This window comes from Pteropus medius, unplaced genomic scaffold (genome assembly GCF_902729225.1).
Source record: "Pteropus medius unplaced genomic scaffold, Ma_sr-lr_union100, whole genome shotgun sequence".
Classification (NCBI taxonomy): domain Eukaryota; kingdom Metazoa; phylum Chordata; class Mammalia; order Chiroptera; family Pteropodidae; genus Pteropus; species Pteropus medius.
Window position 1 is genome coordinate 19,708,934 of NW_024349800.1, and position 13,091 is coordinate 19,722,024.

Genomic DNA, 13,091 nt, shown 5'->3' on the forward strand with positions numbered 1-13,091 from the left:
CATTTTCCATCTTTATTCCTTCTTGAGTGGAAAGACATGACATAAAAGTAGAAGCTATCCAGTAAAAACACACAAAAGTCCAAATCATTTCAGGTATACAGTAGTCCCCCTTAACTTCAGATGATATGTTCCAGCACACCCAGTTGATGCCTGAAATTCCAGCATACTGAACCCTATATACACCATGTTTTTTCTTATACATATGTATCTGTGATAAAGTTTAATTTATAAATTAGGCACAATAAGAGATTAACAATAATAACTAATAAAATAGAATTATAACAATATATTGTCATAAAAGTTAAGTAAATGTAGTCTCTTTCAGGAAGAAGGCAGTGAGACTTCAGGCTACTCAGAATGGTGGACAATTTAAAACTTATGAATTATTTATTTATGGGACTTTCCATTTAATATTTTTGAACAGCAGTTGACTGTGAGTAACTGAAACCATGGAAAGTAAAACTGTGGTTAAAGGTGTTAGGCTAATGGGTAGATTAACGTTCTCTATATTGTTGAAATCTGTAAGGTATATGAATAAAACAGCATTTAGAATGACCATAAACAGTAAAGTTATTACTGATAAATTGTATTCTTTTCTATCACATGATAATTAGGCCTTATAGGGAGGTAGTTGATACAAATGCTTTTTGGAGCTGACTATAGGTAATATGAGAACACTGAATGTATATTCTGTGAAGATACCCTTCTGTGGAATAGTACCAAAACTATCACACAAAGTTCCACCACTTACAATTTTATAGGGTTTAACAGCGAATATTCATCCCCACCCCTTATCCCTACACATAGAGCAATGCCATCAAGAGTCAGGTTTGAGGCCCTTTGTGAATTAAGACCATGTTCAATTGAGGGGTCAGAGGCTCTCAGCTTAACAACTGGGGCTCTAGAACTATTGCAATGTATTTAATGAGAACCCAGCTGCAGAAACCATAGTGAGCAATTTACATGGCATATAAATGGGGAGCTGAAGATATGAAATACAATTTTCAAGCACATTGCACTTTTAGTAAGAGCAGGTGTTGGTGACATCTTCTAGTGCAGAATACACTTGCATAGACTGAATATTTATGACACCAGATGTTTGAGAAATTAATACACAAGGAAAGTTTCAATAGTTAAGAGTGGAATGATGGCATGTAAGTAATTATGAAACAGTAAACTTGAGTTTTGAACATATTAAGGGGCCAACCAAGCTCTAATAACTGCTTTCTGAAACATTCTGATTCTCAGCTCAATCTCTCCTTTTACATTCCTTCTATACCCTAAGAATGCATTATTCTAAGCTCAATTTTGAGACATTTCTTCATCAATCTATTCAGTTAATATCTATTGAGAAATTATCATGCATCAAATATTGTCCTAAGTTCTATAGTGACAGCAATGAAAAAAAAGAGTGATAAATATTACTTTCCTGATGGGACTTATTTCTAGTGGGGGCGGTTATGACAAAGAAATTAATCTGGATATGAAATGGAGAAGGTTTTTGAGGTAACTCCCCCCATCTGGAATACAGATGGGCTTTGTAACTTCTGAAGAGAAACTCCTGAGTGTAACAATCATGTCATAGACACTGCAAGCTTAGCTATTTTTAAGTGCATCTTTGAATCTATGGACTGATACAAATCTCCCTCCTCCACCTTGGGGAAATTCTCCCTGGCTTAACAATTAGGGTCAGGCATGGAGTGAGGAGTACACATTTAGGACAAGAGAATGTCTGAAAAACAGTGCGCCTCTTAGGGTTAAGATTCTGCCCTCAGTTCTGGCTGGTACTTATAGAAATTCCTTCCATCAGTAGGACTTTAATCTTTCTGAATTTAAAGCAAAACAATACACACATATACACACACGTGCTCAGAAATAAGCATGTTATTCTATGTAGTTTCTATGAAGAAAACATTATAAAACCTAACAGTATGCCCACCTTATCAGGTGCCCTTAATACATCTGTGATCTTTAGAAAAGACCCCTGGGCATCTCAGTAGATGTGGTTCAGAACACAGAACAGTTATGCCACACGAGGAGGTGCCAAGGCTCTTTAAGGTCTGGAGTCAGATTCAATGATGGTATCAAGGGTCTTCAACTATATATCTCGGACACTCTATCTGGCCTCTTAAGGTAGCCTTTACTTCTACTCACCTATTTCAACTGCTGCTTCTCTCACATTTATTACTATATTGCATGAAATCAATGTTTGTTCATTTCTATTTTACTCTATTATATAATAACAGGAAGCAAGGAATATGTTATTTTTACATATTCCCTTAATATATAATGAATAAACTTTCTATGATAGAAATTTTATTTCATGTCTAACAATAAGTTACTAGATTGTTTCTGTATATCAGATCAATTAACTTTGACAGAATTTATTTGGGATTCTAATTCAGCAGTACTTTGGAAGATATCAGAGAGAAAGTAGAAAAAAGTAGACTGAATCTTTTCAAGTGTTTATCAATGGGAAAAGTATTATTGGCATGTCTTCATAGCTCAGTCAAATTTACTTTGTTTTTATAAAGCATGCACATTACTCAAATATACTTACACAGATATTTTTTCCTGTTTGTTTACAACTACTCAAAATTCTTCTTGATTATAATTTACCTTTACATTAATCACTGGGCAAATATTAAAATATATACCTCTTAAACACATATTGTATGCATCTTGCTTTTAGTTTTCCAATGAACTCCTCTATCTTTTATATTATTTTTTCTTTAAAAATAATATATTTTTTCTTTAAAAAAATAATATGGATGTAACAGGTATTATTCTTATTTTGGCAGATGAGAAATTTAAGCCATGAAATTAAATAACATTGAAGATTAAAAAGTATTTAGAGTAAGATTTTAGACTCAAATTTATTATATCAAAACTAGATTTCTAATTACAAATACAGAATGCAAGCTCAGTAATAGTATTGACTTAAAAAATGTATCATATATACTTTAGAATATACTTTAGTAAATATTCGCTTTCTCTATGGTTAAGGGTAATAAGCCAATTCATGACATATTTTCCTTTTATTCTACTCTTTTTTGTAAATAAAAAAAGAACAATATTTTTCACACATTATTGCACAAGAACTAAGATGAGATGGCTTAGAACACAGTGAGTTGTTTCCATCAGCATGTCAATTTGCTATATTTCTATCACCTTTACTTTTTGGTCCTTTGACATTACTCCCTTTTATTACTCCCTTTTCTTTTTTTCCCTTTATAGTAAATTTCTCCAAACATTTCTCTGTACTACTTTATTCATTTTTCTCATTTTTTTTTCTGCCATAAACTCATTTTAATCAGATATTTGTCTCTAGTAAAAATGCTCTTGGCAAGGTCAATAGCAACAGCCATCTTGGTAAATCCAATCATCCATTGTCAGAAACTTTACTGTTCAGTAGCCGTTCATACAGATGATTTCCATATCTTCCTGGCTTTTTGCTACCAGGAAAGTACAGGTTGTGTTTTTCCTACATCATTTTCAGTCCCCTCCTGTTCCTTATTGTTGTTGTTTATCTTCTCACACTGAAGAGCCTCTAATCTCAATCCTTTAACATTTTTCTATTTTATAGAGATTTTGGCAAATATAGAAAAATCATCCTAGCTTGTTAAACAGTTTTACTATATCAATTGGTTAAGTTACCAGAATATTAGTGATTGTGTCATCTCATATATGATGAAGTGATTTATGTCATTTATCATATATCTATTTATCTAACATTGCTAATAGGAAATCTTCTACCTTCCCAAACTTGCAATAATACTGCATCTCTCTTGATCTGCATCTAGCTCTTGATCTGAAGTTCTCAGTTGATGTCAGTACACTTTTTTTCTAATTATATGATGAAAGATTCTTGAATTTATATCATCAGTTCTATTTTTTCTCTGAAACTGCAGACTTTGCATCTTTTTACTAAACCATTGACTCACAACACATGGTTTTTCTTGAAAATTTGTTAACACAAATCTTGATTTCCTGAGGCAGATGATTTCACTCAGAGACCAGTTTAGTAACATATAATAGAGAGCAATTACAGAGCCTATAAGCAGTATATTGCATTGGTTTATTGTCATTCCTTCCCATCTTACTTCATTGTATATGCTAGAGAGGCAGGACAGCTAATAAACAATAAAAAAACGTGGCCATGAATGCCACAGTGGAAAATGAAGAAAGGAAAAGGAATGGAGAAAAATTGAAAGGGAGAACTCAAAATTTTGAAAAGAATAGAGGTATTTACTTAACAAAAGGTGATTTGTTAAGGACAAGTGAAAACAATGAATAAAACTGTGCTCCATAAACCTTTCTAAGAAAGCTTTACTAGGAAGTATATTTAATAACCGTAGTAAGCAAAATGACACAACTACAACCACCTCCACAACCACCACCACCACCACCACCAAAGATGTCCTAATCCCCAGAATTTGTGAATTTGTTACCTTACATGGAAAGGTAAATTAAGATTTCAGGTGGAATTAGTGTTGCTAATCAGTTGACCTTGAAATGGGGAGATTGCCTGGATTACTCAGTGTAATACTAGGGCCCTTTTAAGTGAAAGAGGGAAACAAAAGAGTCAGAGAAGTGATGGAAGCAGAGGTCAGAATAATGTGATTGCTGGCTTTCAGGGAGAAAGGGGGCCACGACATGAAAAATATGGGCAGCTTCCAGAAGCTGGAAAAGACAAATGAATTCCCTCCTAGACCTCCAGAAAAGAATGCCACTTACAAACACCCTAATTTAACTCACTGTGACCCACTTAGACTTCTGACCTCTAGAGCAGTAAGATAAATTTGTGTTGTTTAAAGCTATTAAATTTGTTAATTTGTTACAGCAGCAATAGGATACTAATACAATAACATTCAGTTTTGATTGTGTCAAATTTTCCATTGGAGAATATAAAAACAAATATTTAAAAATTAAAATGAGACATTTATTTTATCACTTTAGAGAAAATTCTTGCCCCCAATTTATTTTTATTTCAATTATCATATATCTATTTATCTAACATTGCTAATAGGAAATCTTCTACCTTTCCAAACTTGCAATAATACTGCATCTCTCTCTAGTTCTTAATACACACACATATATATTTTTAAAAAATTAGAGAGCTCTACTTGAAATACATATTTTATTGAAGGGGAAACAACTTGCTAACAGGGATATTTCAAGCTCGAAAGTAGTATGAAGCTCAGAGGCATATTACTGGATGGCTTATAAAGTAAAAATGAGAAAGTTGTTTAAACTTTACACCGATTAAGTGTTACAATGGGGTTGTTCACAAGGCAGAGGATGGGTTAAAAGTCATTATCATATATCATTTTAGGAAGATGAATAGCTTCATTTATGATTATCAGAGGCATTTAAAGAAAAGTAAGCCTAAGTTAAGCTTTGCTTCTGTTTATGAAATATACTAGATGATCTTTTGCTTATGTGGCTTAACTGGTTTTATCTGCTTGAAGGATTGTCAAGCTTAGTTTCCATTTTATTTTATTTTAATAATATAGATATACTTTTTCCCATAATGATTCAAGTGAAAAATTCTAATATTATTAATATCTCATTATTATTTTAATTACTTTATAATATTTTATATTATACTTATATCATTCCTCTCCGCCATTTTATTTTATTCATTTTTCATTGTTTTGCCATGAATAAATTAAGAGTTCATATTAATATTAGTGATGTATTATAATTACCTTAAGCCATTCTTTTCTCAACATATCAGTGTTTTAGCATTCAGAATAAAATGACTTTACTGAAACAGGTAACAAGCAAACCTCTAATTTTTATGGCAAAAAATAAGATGTCTAGATCAGTCACCATTTGCCCCCATTCTCTCATATTGGTTTACAAAAAAATAAATGTGTAAGTCCCTTTCCTGATATTTAAAAGAAATTGTATCCCTACTGAGTACTTTACCTTTTCAATCAGCATTCCTCTACAGACTTTCTTCTTTCATCAGATTAATCAGCAGTGGTCTTCTGATGAGGAATTGCAGATATCAGTTTTCTTTTATTTGAGCACACCGGGAAGAGAATACATTTGTGTAGCTGTTCTTTGGCACACTGTAGGTGATCATAAAAAGGTTTATTATTATTTGATATAATAATTTGGCAAGCCAGGCTCATGCACTTTCTGCAAGGCCATTTTTATATCTATAAAAGGTGAAAAAAGTTATTTCGGGAAACTAGGGCACCAATTTATGCTTGAAAATAAAATTGGCATCTTGAAAAATAAAACTAAATTATATCTGTGCATAAGTGAGTAATTTTGACAGATTTAAAAAAAGACATTGACTAAAATTTTCTGCAACTAATATACAGCATGAAAGAGAATAACTGCTGCTCTTTCAACTCTGACTAAATTTTAGTTGTATAAAAATAATTTTAGGCAGATGGTCTTTAACATACAGGCTGATGCTGATAAGTGGATAATAATATACATGCATTTTGAAAGTATGGCATATTTTCAAATTACTTTGATTTTATTGTCATTTCTCTGATCCATTTATAATAATTTTGTGTACATTTACTGAACAGCTTTTTGACATACTTTCTGTTTTTCTGAGTCTATTTAGTCATCAATGTGTCCTCTAGGTAGATGCGAACATAAAATAAATTTAAATAAAATAAGATAAAATAAAATACTCATGGGAATTTTACCTTCTCTCCATAATAAACATAGAAACATATGTCACTATGTTCTACAATCTTAGGGTTAATGAAACACTAAGGGTCTAAGTATCTAAGTATCTAAATATGTCTGGATGAAGGAAGAGAACAGGGTTGCATGGCGACAGTGGCATCTCTTGTTCCAGGATGGCCTCTAATGAATTACAACTCCTGGATTAGCCTCCTTTTGTAATCTCTTGTCACAATAAAATTGAACTGGCCCTGACACTCACTTCAACCCACAGAAAGTGCAGAAGTAACACAGTGCCAACTTTGGGACTAAATCTTAAGAAGGCATGACAAGCAGCTTCAGCTTTCTTATTCGTGGGAGTCTTCAGCTGCTCAATAAGAAATGCAGCTTCTTTATTTTAGACACAAGTGGAAAGAGTGCATGGAGAAGCCAAATAGAGAGGAGTGGCCCTGTGATTACATGGAAAGAGAGCCAGCCATCGTAACATCCCAGATTATCCTAATTTTCTAGCCCATCCTGCCTCAGTGCCAGGCAAATAAATAGAGTCATCTTGGACATCTCAATCACCATTTGATTATAATTGAATGAAAGCCCTAAGCAAAACAACAGAACTGCCAAGTCGAGTTCAGGTAATAATGCATTATTGTTTTGAGTCACTAAGTTTTTGTGGTAGATTCAACAACCAATAATCAAAGCAGTGATCCATGAACACCGCCACAGGGAAGGAAGCCTGGTAACACAGACTTTTGGGTCATTACTTGGCTTATATCATTTTTTCATTTAAAAAGCCCTACCACATCACCACTAATAATATTGAGTTCCTATTAGAGATAAAGAAACTGAAGGGTTTTTGTTTGTTTATTTTTTGTAAGGTATTAGACATGTTGAACCTTCCAGTTATTGAGGACACTGTGAATTCATTCACATAATGCATAAAGTGGAAAAGATCATATCACACTTCTGCTAAATTTCTCCATGACTTTCCTTAACACTCAAAGTTAAATCTAAATCCTCACCTTGGCTTGTAAGACTCTGAATGATATGTTTCTCTGCAACCCCTTTGGCTTCATTTCTAGTCTGTTCCCCTACCCCACACCCTTTCCATGTAATGCCACTAAAATATATGAGTAAAATAGATAACCCATTTACTTACTAAATCAAAAAATAAAAGATTTCAGTCATGACGTCGGAATAGGTAAATGCTGTGCTTACCTCCTCTCACAACCACATCAAAATTACAGAACAACCATCACTGAGAATCCCCTGAAGTCTAGCTGCAGAGAAATCCTACAACCAAGGATATATAAAAGAAGCTAAATTGAGACTGATAAGAGGGGCAGAGACTTGGAACCAGCTGGTCCCACACTTGCATGTGGTGGTTAAAAATCAGGAGAGTTATCTGGGCTGCTGAGGTCTCCCCTGTGGAGTTAGGATTCCCAGCCCCACACCCATATTTCCATACCAGGGTTCCAGTGTCAGAAAGAAAGATCCTCATGGCATCTGGCTGTGAAGAGAAGAGACGTTCCCATGGCTTCTGGCTGTGAAGGCTGGAGAAAATTATGGCCGAATGAGACAAAGCACTGCTGGAGTCTCAGCCATTCCTCTTAAAGGGCTCATGCACAGATTTACTTGGTGATGGACTCACTCCCTCTGAGCTCCATCACTGGGGCAGCAGCTCGAAAGGAGCCACAAACTATAAGAAGGAACTGAGTTGTCTAGCTTCAGGGCAAAAGCTGGAGAGGTAGCTTTCTCTCAGACGGAAGTCCTGGCACAGGGCAATGTTTCTTTGTTGAGCCCTCCTCCACCTAGTCTGGTAAAATTCCCATGCACAGACTTAGGCAGTTGCTATATCTGAGTCTCCATCAACCTGGCTAACACTGGTCTCCCTACCCTGGTGATTTCATGAGACCCTGCTCCACCAAACTCAAGGACCAATCCAACACTTCCAGTGACTTTTCCATACAAATGGCCTGTCTTGGCTCATTTTGTGAACTTAATTGAAATCAAATTGACAAATTCCAAACAAGAAGCAGCTGGCCTCAGCATGACCCAGACCACTTGCTGAGCAACCCCAAGTCCTGCATTAGTGGCAGGTAGCCTTGATTCAATTTATCCTCTCTCAGGCACCTCCAAGCCCAGCACAAATGGCAACCATCTCAATATCACATTATTGTTCATAGTAAATGGCTCCAGGAAGGGTACAGGCAGTGATTGAACTTGACCTGCACAAGAGCCCCTTCCAAGAGGCCCAGAACCAACACATCCAGTGGCCAGCTTCAGACTACACTAGAGCACTGCCTAACCACCTCCTTAATTGACACACCTAAGGAGCTGACTCAGGAAGGCACCTGAGCCCCACCAAAGTAAATCCTGCTCTGTAGGGTAAACCCTTGCATAAAAGTTCCTCCAGTATAGCCATGGCCAGTCCTCAAAACCAATCAGCCTGTGAGTCATTGCCTCCAACTGATGTGCAAACAGTAATCAAGACTTGACTACAACAAGGAGGGCACACACAACCCATACAAGAAACACACCTGGAGTACCCAGCTTGGGTGACTAGAAAGATTGTGCCACTGGGCCCCAAGGACACCTACTACATAGGGACTACATAAGACTGGGAGACATAACAGCTCTACCTTATACAAAGAAACAAACACAAAGAGGGAGCCAAAATGGGGAGACAAAGATACATGATCCAAGTTAAAGAACAAAACAAAACTCCAGAAAAAGAAATAAAAAGAATGGAGACAAGCAGTCTACTAGATGCAGAGTTCAAAACACTAGTTACAAGGAGGCTCAATAATGTCAGTGAGAATTTCAAGAAAGAGATAGAAAATATAAAAAATGGAAATAGAAAACAGAAAAAAAAGAACCAGTCAGAAATGAAGAATACAATAACTGATATAAAAAATAAATTAGAGGGAATTGACAGTAGATTAGATGAAATAGAGGATAGAATCAGCAATCTGGTAGATGAGGTAGCAGAAAACAATCAGAACAGCAACAAGAGAAATGAATTTTTTAAAAATTAGGATGTTTAAGGGGCCTCTGCGACAACATTAAGCATGTCAGCAATCACATCACAGGAGTAACAGAAAGAGAAGAGAGAGCAAGGAATTGAAAACCTATCTGAAGAAATAATGATGGAAAACTTCCCTGTCTTGGTGAGGAAAATAGACATACAAGACCAGGAAGCTCAAAGGCCCATACCAAGATACAACATGATTAAAATACCAAAGGATAAAGGCAAATATAGAATCTTAAAAACAGCAAGAGAAAAGCACAATATGACTGTTAACCGATTTCTCAACAGACAATTTTCAGGACAGAAGGGATTGGCATGAGATATTCAAAGTGATGAAAAGCAGAAATTTACAACCAAGATTACTCTACCCAGCAAGGCTATCATTTAGAATCAAAAAACAGAGAGAGCTTCCCAGACAAGAAAAAGCTAAAGGAGTTCAACACCACCAAACCAGAACTACAAGAAATGTTAAAGGGGCTTCTTGAGGAAGAAAAAGGAGGAGGAGGAGAAAAGGGAGAAAAGACAAAAAAATATATATATATATATGTATATATATATATGAATAATAAAATGACAATAACTATATATCTATCAACAGGTACTTTAAATGCAAATGGTTAAATGCTCTAATCAAAAGACATAGGGTGGCTAAACAGATAAGAAAACAAGATCCATACATACAGTACCTACAAGAGACTCACATCAAATTGAAAGACACGCACAGACAGAAAGTAAAGGGATAAGAAAAGATAATTCATGAAAATGGAAAAAAAAAAGATAGAGTGGCAATATGTATAGCAGACAAAGTAGACTTTAAAACAAAGGCTATAACAAGAGATAAAAAGGACATAATAATCCCACTTCTGGGTATTTTTTCGAACAAACTCAAAACACTACTTTTAAGGGACACATGCATGCATATGTTCATTGCAGTGTTATTTATAATAGCTAATATATGGAGGCAACCTGGATGTCCATCAATGGATGAACAGACAAAGAAGAGATGGTAGGTACACAGATAGGTACACTGATAGGTACACAGATGTCGATTATATTATTTTGTTATATTGTATGTATATGTGTTTATATATATAATACAATATTACTCACTCATAAAAAAAGAAAATGGAATCTTGTCATCTGCAAAAACATGGGTGGACCTAGATGGGATTGTTCTGAGTGGAATAAGTCAGACAGAAAGACAAATGCCATACGATTTCACTTTTATGTGGAATATAAAAAACAAGAATAATGAACAAACAAAGCGGAAACAAATTCATAGATACAGAAAACATTTTGAGGGTTGCCAGCTGGGAGGGCAACTGAAGGGATGAGTGAAAAAGGGGAAGGGATTAAGAAGTACCAGTTAGTAGTTACAAAATAGTTATGGGGGTGTAAAGTATAGCACAGAGAGTATAATCAATAATATTGTAATATCTATGTATGATGTCAGATGGGTACTAGATTTAACTGGATAATCATTTTTTAAGTTATATAAATGTCTAATCGCTATGTTGTACACCTGAAACTAATATATTATTCTACATTAACTGAAATTTAACAATTTTAAAAAATATTTTTAAAAAGGCAAGTTGCAGGAGAAAATACACACTGTTATATCACTTTTGTAAATCTTAGTTACTTGCTCAAGAACACTATTTGTTGTTTAGGCATTCATACATATATGGTAAAGTATGAAGAAATGCATGGGGATGATAAACAATCAATTCAGAATGATAATTATCTCTCAGAGAGAGGGAGAAAGATTTGTTCCAGGAGGAGGTAAGAGGCTTGAACTTTACTCGTAATGATGTATTTCTTAGACTGATAGGTACAGAGGTGTTTGTAATATTATTTTATATATTTATATTTTGTTTCCATGTATTTCACACATATGAAATATTTCATGAGTTTTTATAAAAAGAAAAAAATTAAAAACACCAAAATTGACAAATTTCTAAGCGAGAATGGAAAAAAATCAGAAATAAATTTGGTGATTTTCTAGGGAAAAAAAAAGACAAAAATTAAAATTAAAAGAGGCAGAAACCAAGGTAGGAAAAAAATGGCGTAGATGATAAAGGCTTTGTTCATCCCTCTTATGGCCAAATCAAAGTTGTGACAGAAACAGAACAAACAGCAAGCAAAGTCGTCTGGGATCTAGATGAACAGAAGCACTACAACTAGGGAGAGAAATAATTAATCAACCTGCAATGGTAGAAGGTAGGAGGTGGGTAAAGACGCAAGGCTGCCCGGTCTCTAGTGGCTGAGTGGGACAGAGGTTGTGGCAGCAGCAGCTGCAGACACCTCTTAAAAGGGGCTGGATCCAAAGCATACGTTTGCGATGATGAACCGGCTTTCTCTGAGCACCAGCAACGGGTAGGGCAGCACGGGGGCACCAGGGACTTACAGGGGGACATTGAGTTGTCAGAGTGAGGGCAAGAGGCGAGGATCTCTCCTGTGTAGAAGTACCAGTGGTATCCATTGTTACTTTGTCAAGCCCTCACTGCTCCCAGTGTGTGGACACAGCGCCACCATAGCTGAGACATCATCAAACCGGAAAACAGAGGTAGCTCTGCCCAGTAGAATGCCTGAAACTATGCCTCCCCCAACTCGCAGCCCCACCTAAGCCACATCCAGGTGTGTCCTTGGCAAGTCAGGTGCTCTTTGCTGAGCAGCACCAAGACTCACACTAGTCACAGCAGGCCTCAGTTTCTGGTGTGGCCCTTTGAGGCAACTATAAGCACAGCATCTGTGGATTGCTTGCTGAATCTTAATAGGTGGCCCCGGAGGGGCACAGGCTGGGGCTCAACTTGGCCTGCAGCTGAATCCCTCTCAGACTGTACCACTGAACACCTGCTTCACAAAGCCATGCTAATAAGACCGGGAGACTTAGGAGCTTTGCTTAGTCCATAGAAACAGACATAGAAAGACACCCAAAATGGGAAGACAAAGAAGCAGAAACCATATGAGAGAATAGAACAGAACAGAGATCCAGGAATAATGGAGTCAGGCAATCTAACAAATGCAGAGTTCAAAGGTCATAAAGATGCTCAATGAACTTAGGGGATATGTAGATGAATTCAGTGAGAACTTTAACAAAGATATAAAAAACATAAAAATGGAAATGGAAATTATAAAACAGAACCAATCAGAAATGAAGAACACATTATCTGAGATGAAGAGTATATTAGATGGAATCAACAGAGTGGATAAAGAAAAGGATCAAACCACCAATGCAAAGGATGGAGAAGCCAAAAACACTCAATCAGAACAGCAAGAAAAAAGAAGTCAAGACTATAAAAATAATTTAAGGAACCTATAGGACACAAACATAAAAATATCTGTGTCATAGGGGTACCTGAAGGAAAACAAGAAGTTGAAGAGCTATTTGAAGAACTAATGATGGAAA

The 13,091-nt window shown here is 35.7% G+C and overlaps 1 long non-coding RNA gene across 2 annotated transcripts in view; it reads right to left on the bottom strand.

Annotated features, from left to right (window-relative positions):
• Positions 1 to 13,091, bottom strand: part of LOC120622088 (uncharacterized) — a 56,567-nt gene that overhangs the window by 23,031 nt on the left and 20,445 nt on the right. For both annotated transcript variants that reach the window (XR_005658420.1, XR_005658419.1), the window contains exon 2: positions 5,935 to 6,080. This is a non-coding gene — a long non-coding RNA (uncharacterized LOC120622088). The remainder of the gene's footprint in view (positions 1 to 5,934; positions 6,081 to 13,091) is intronic.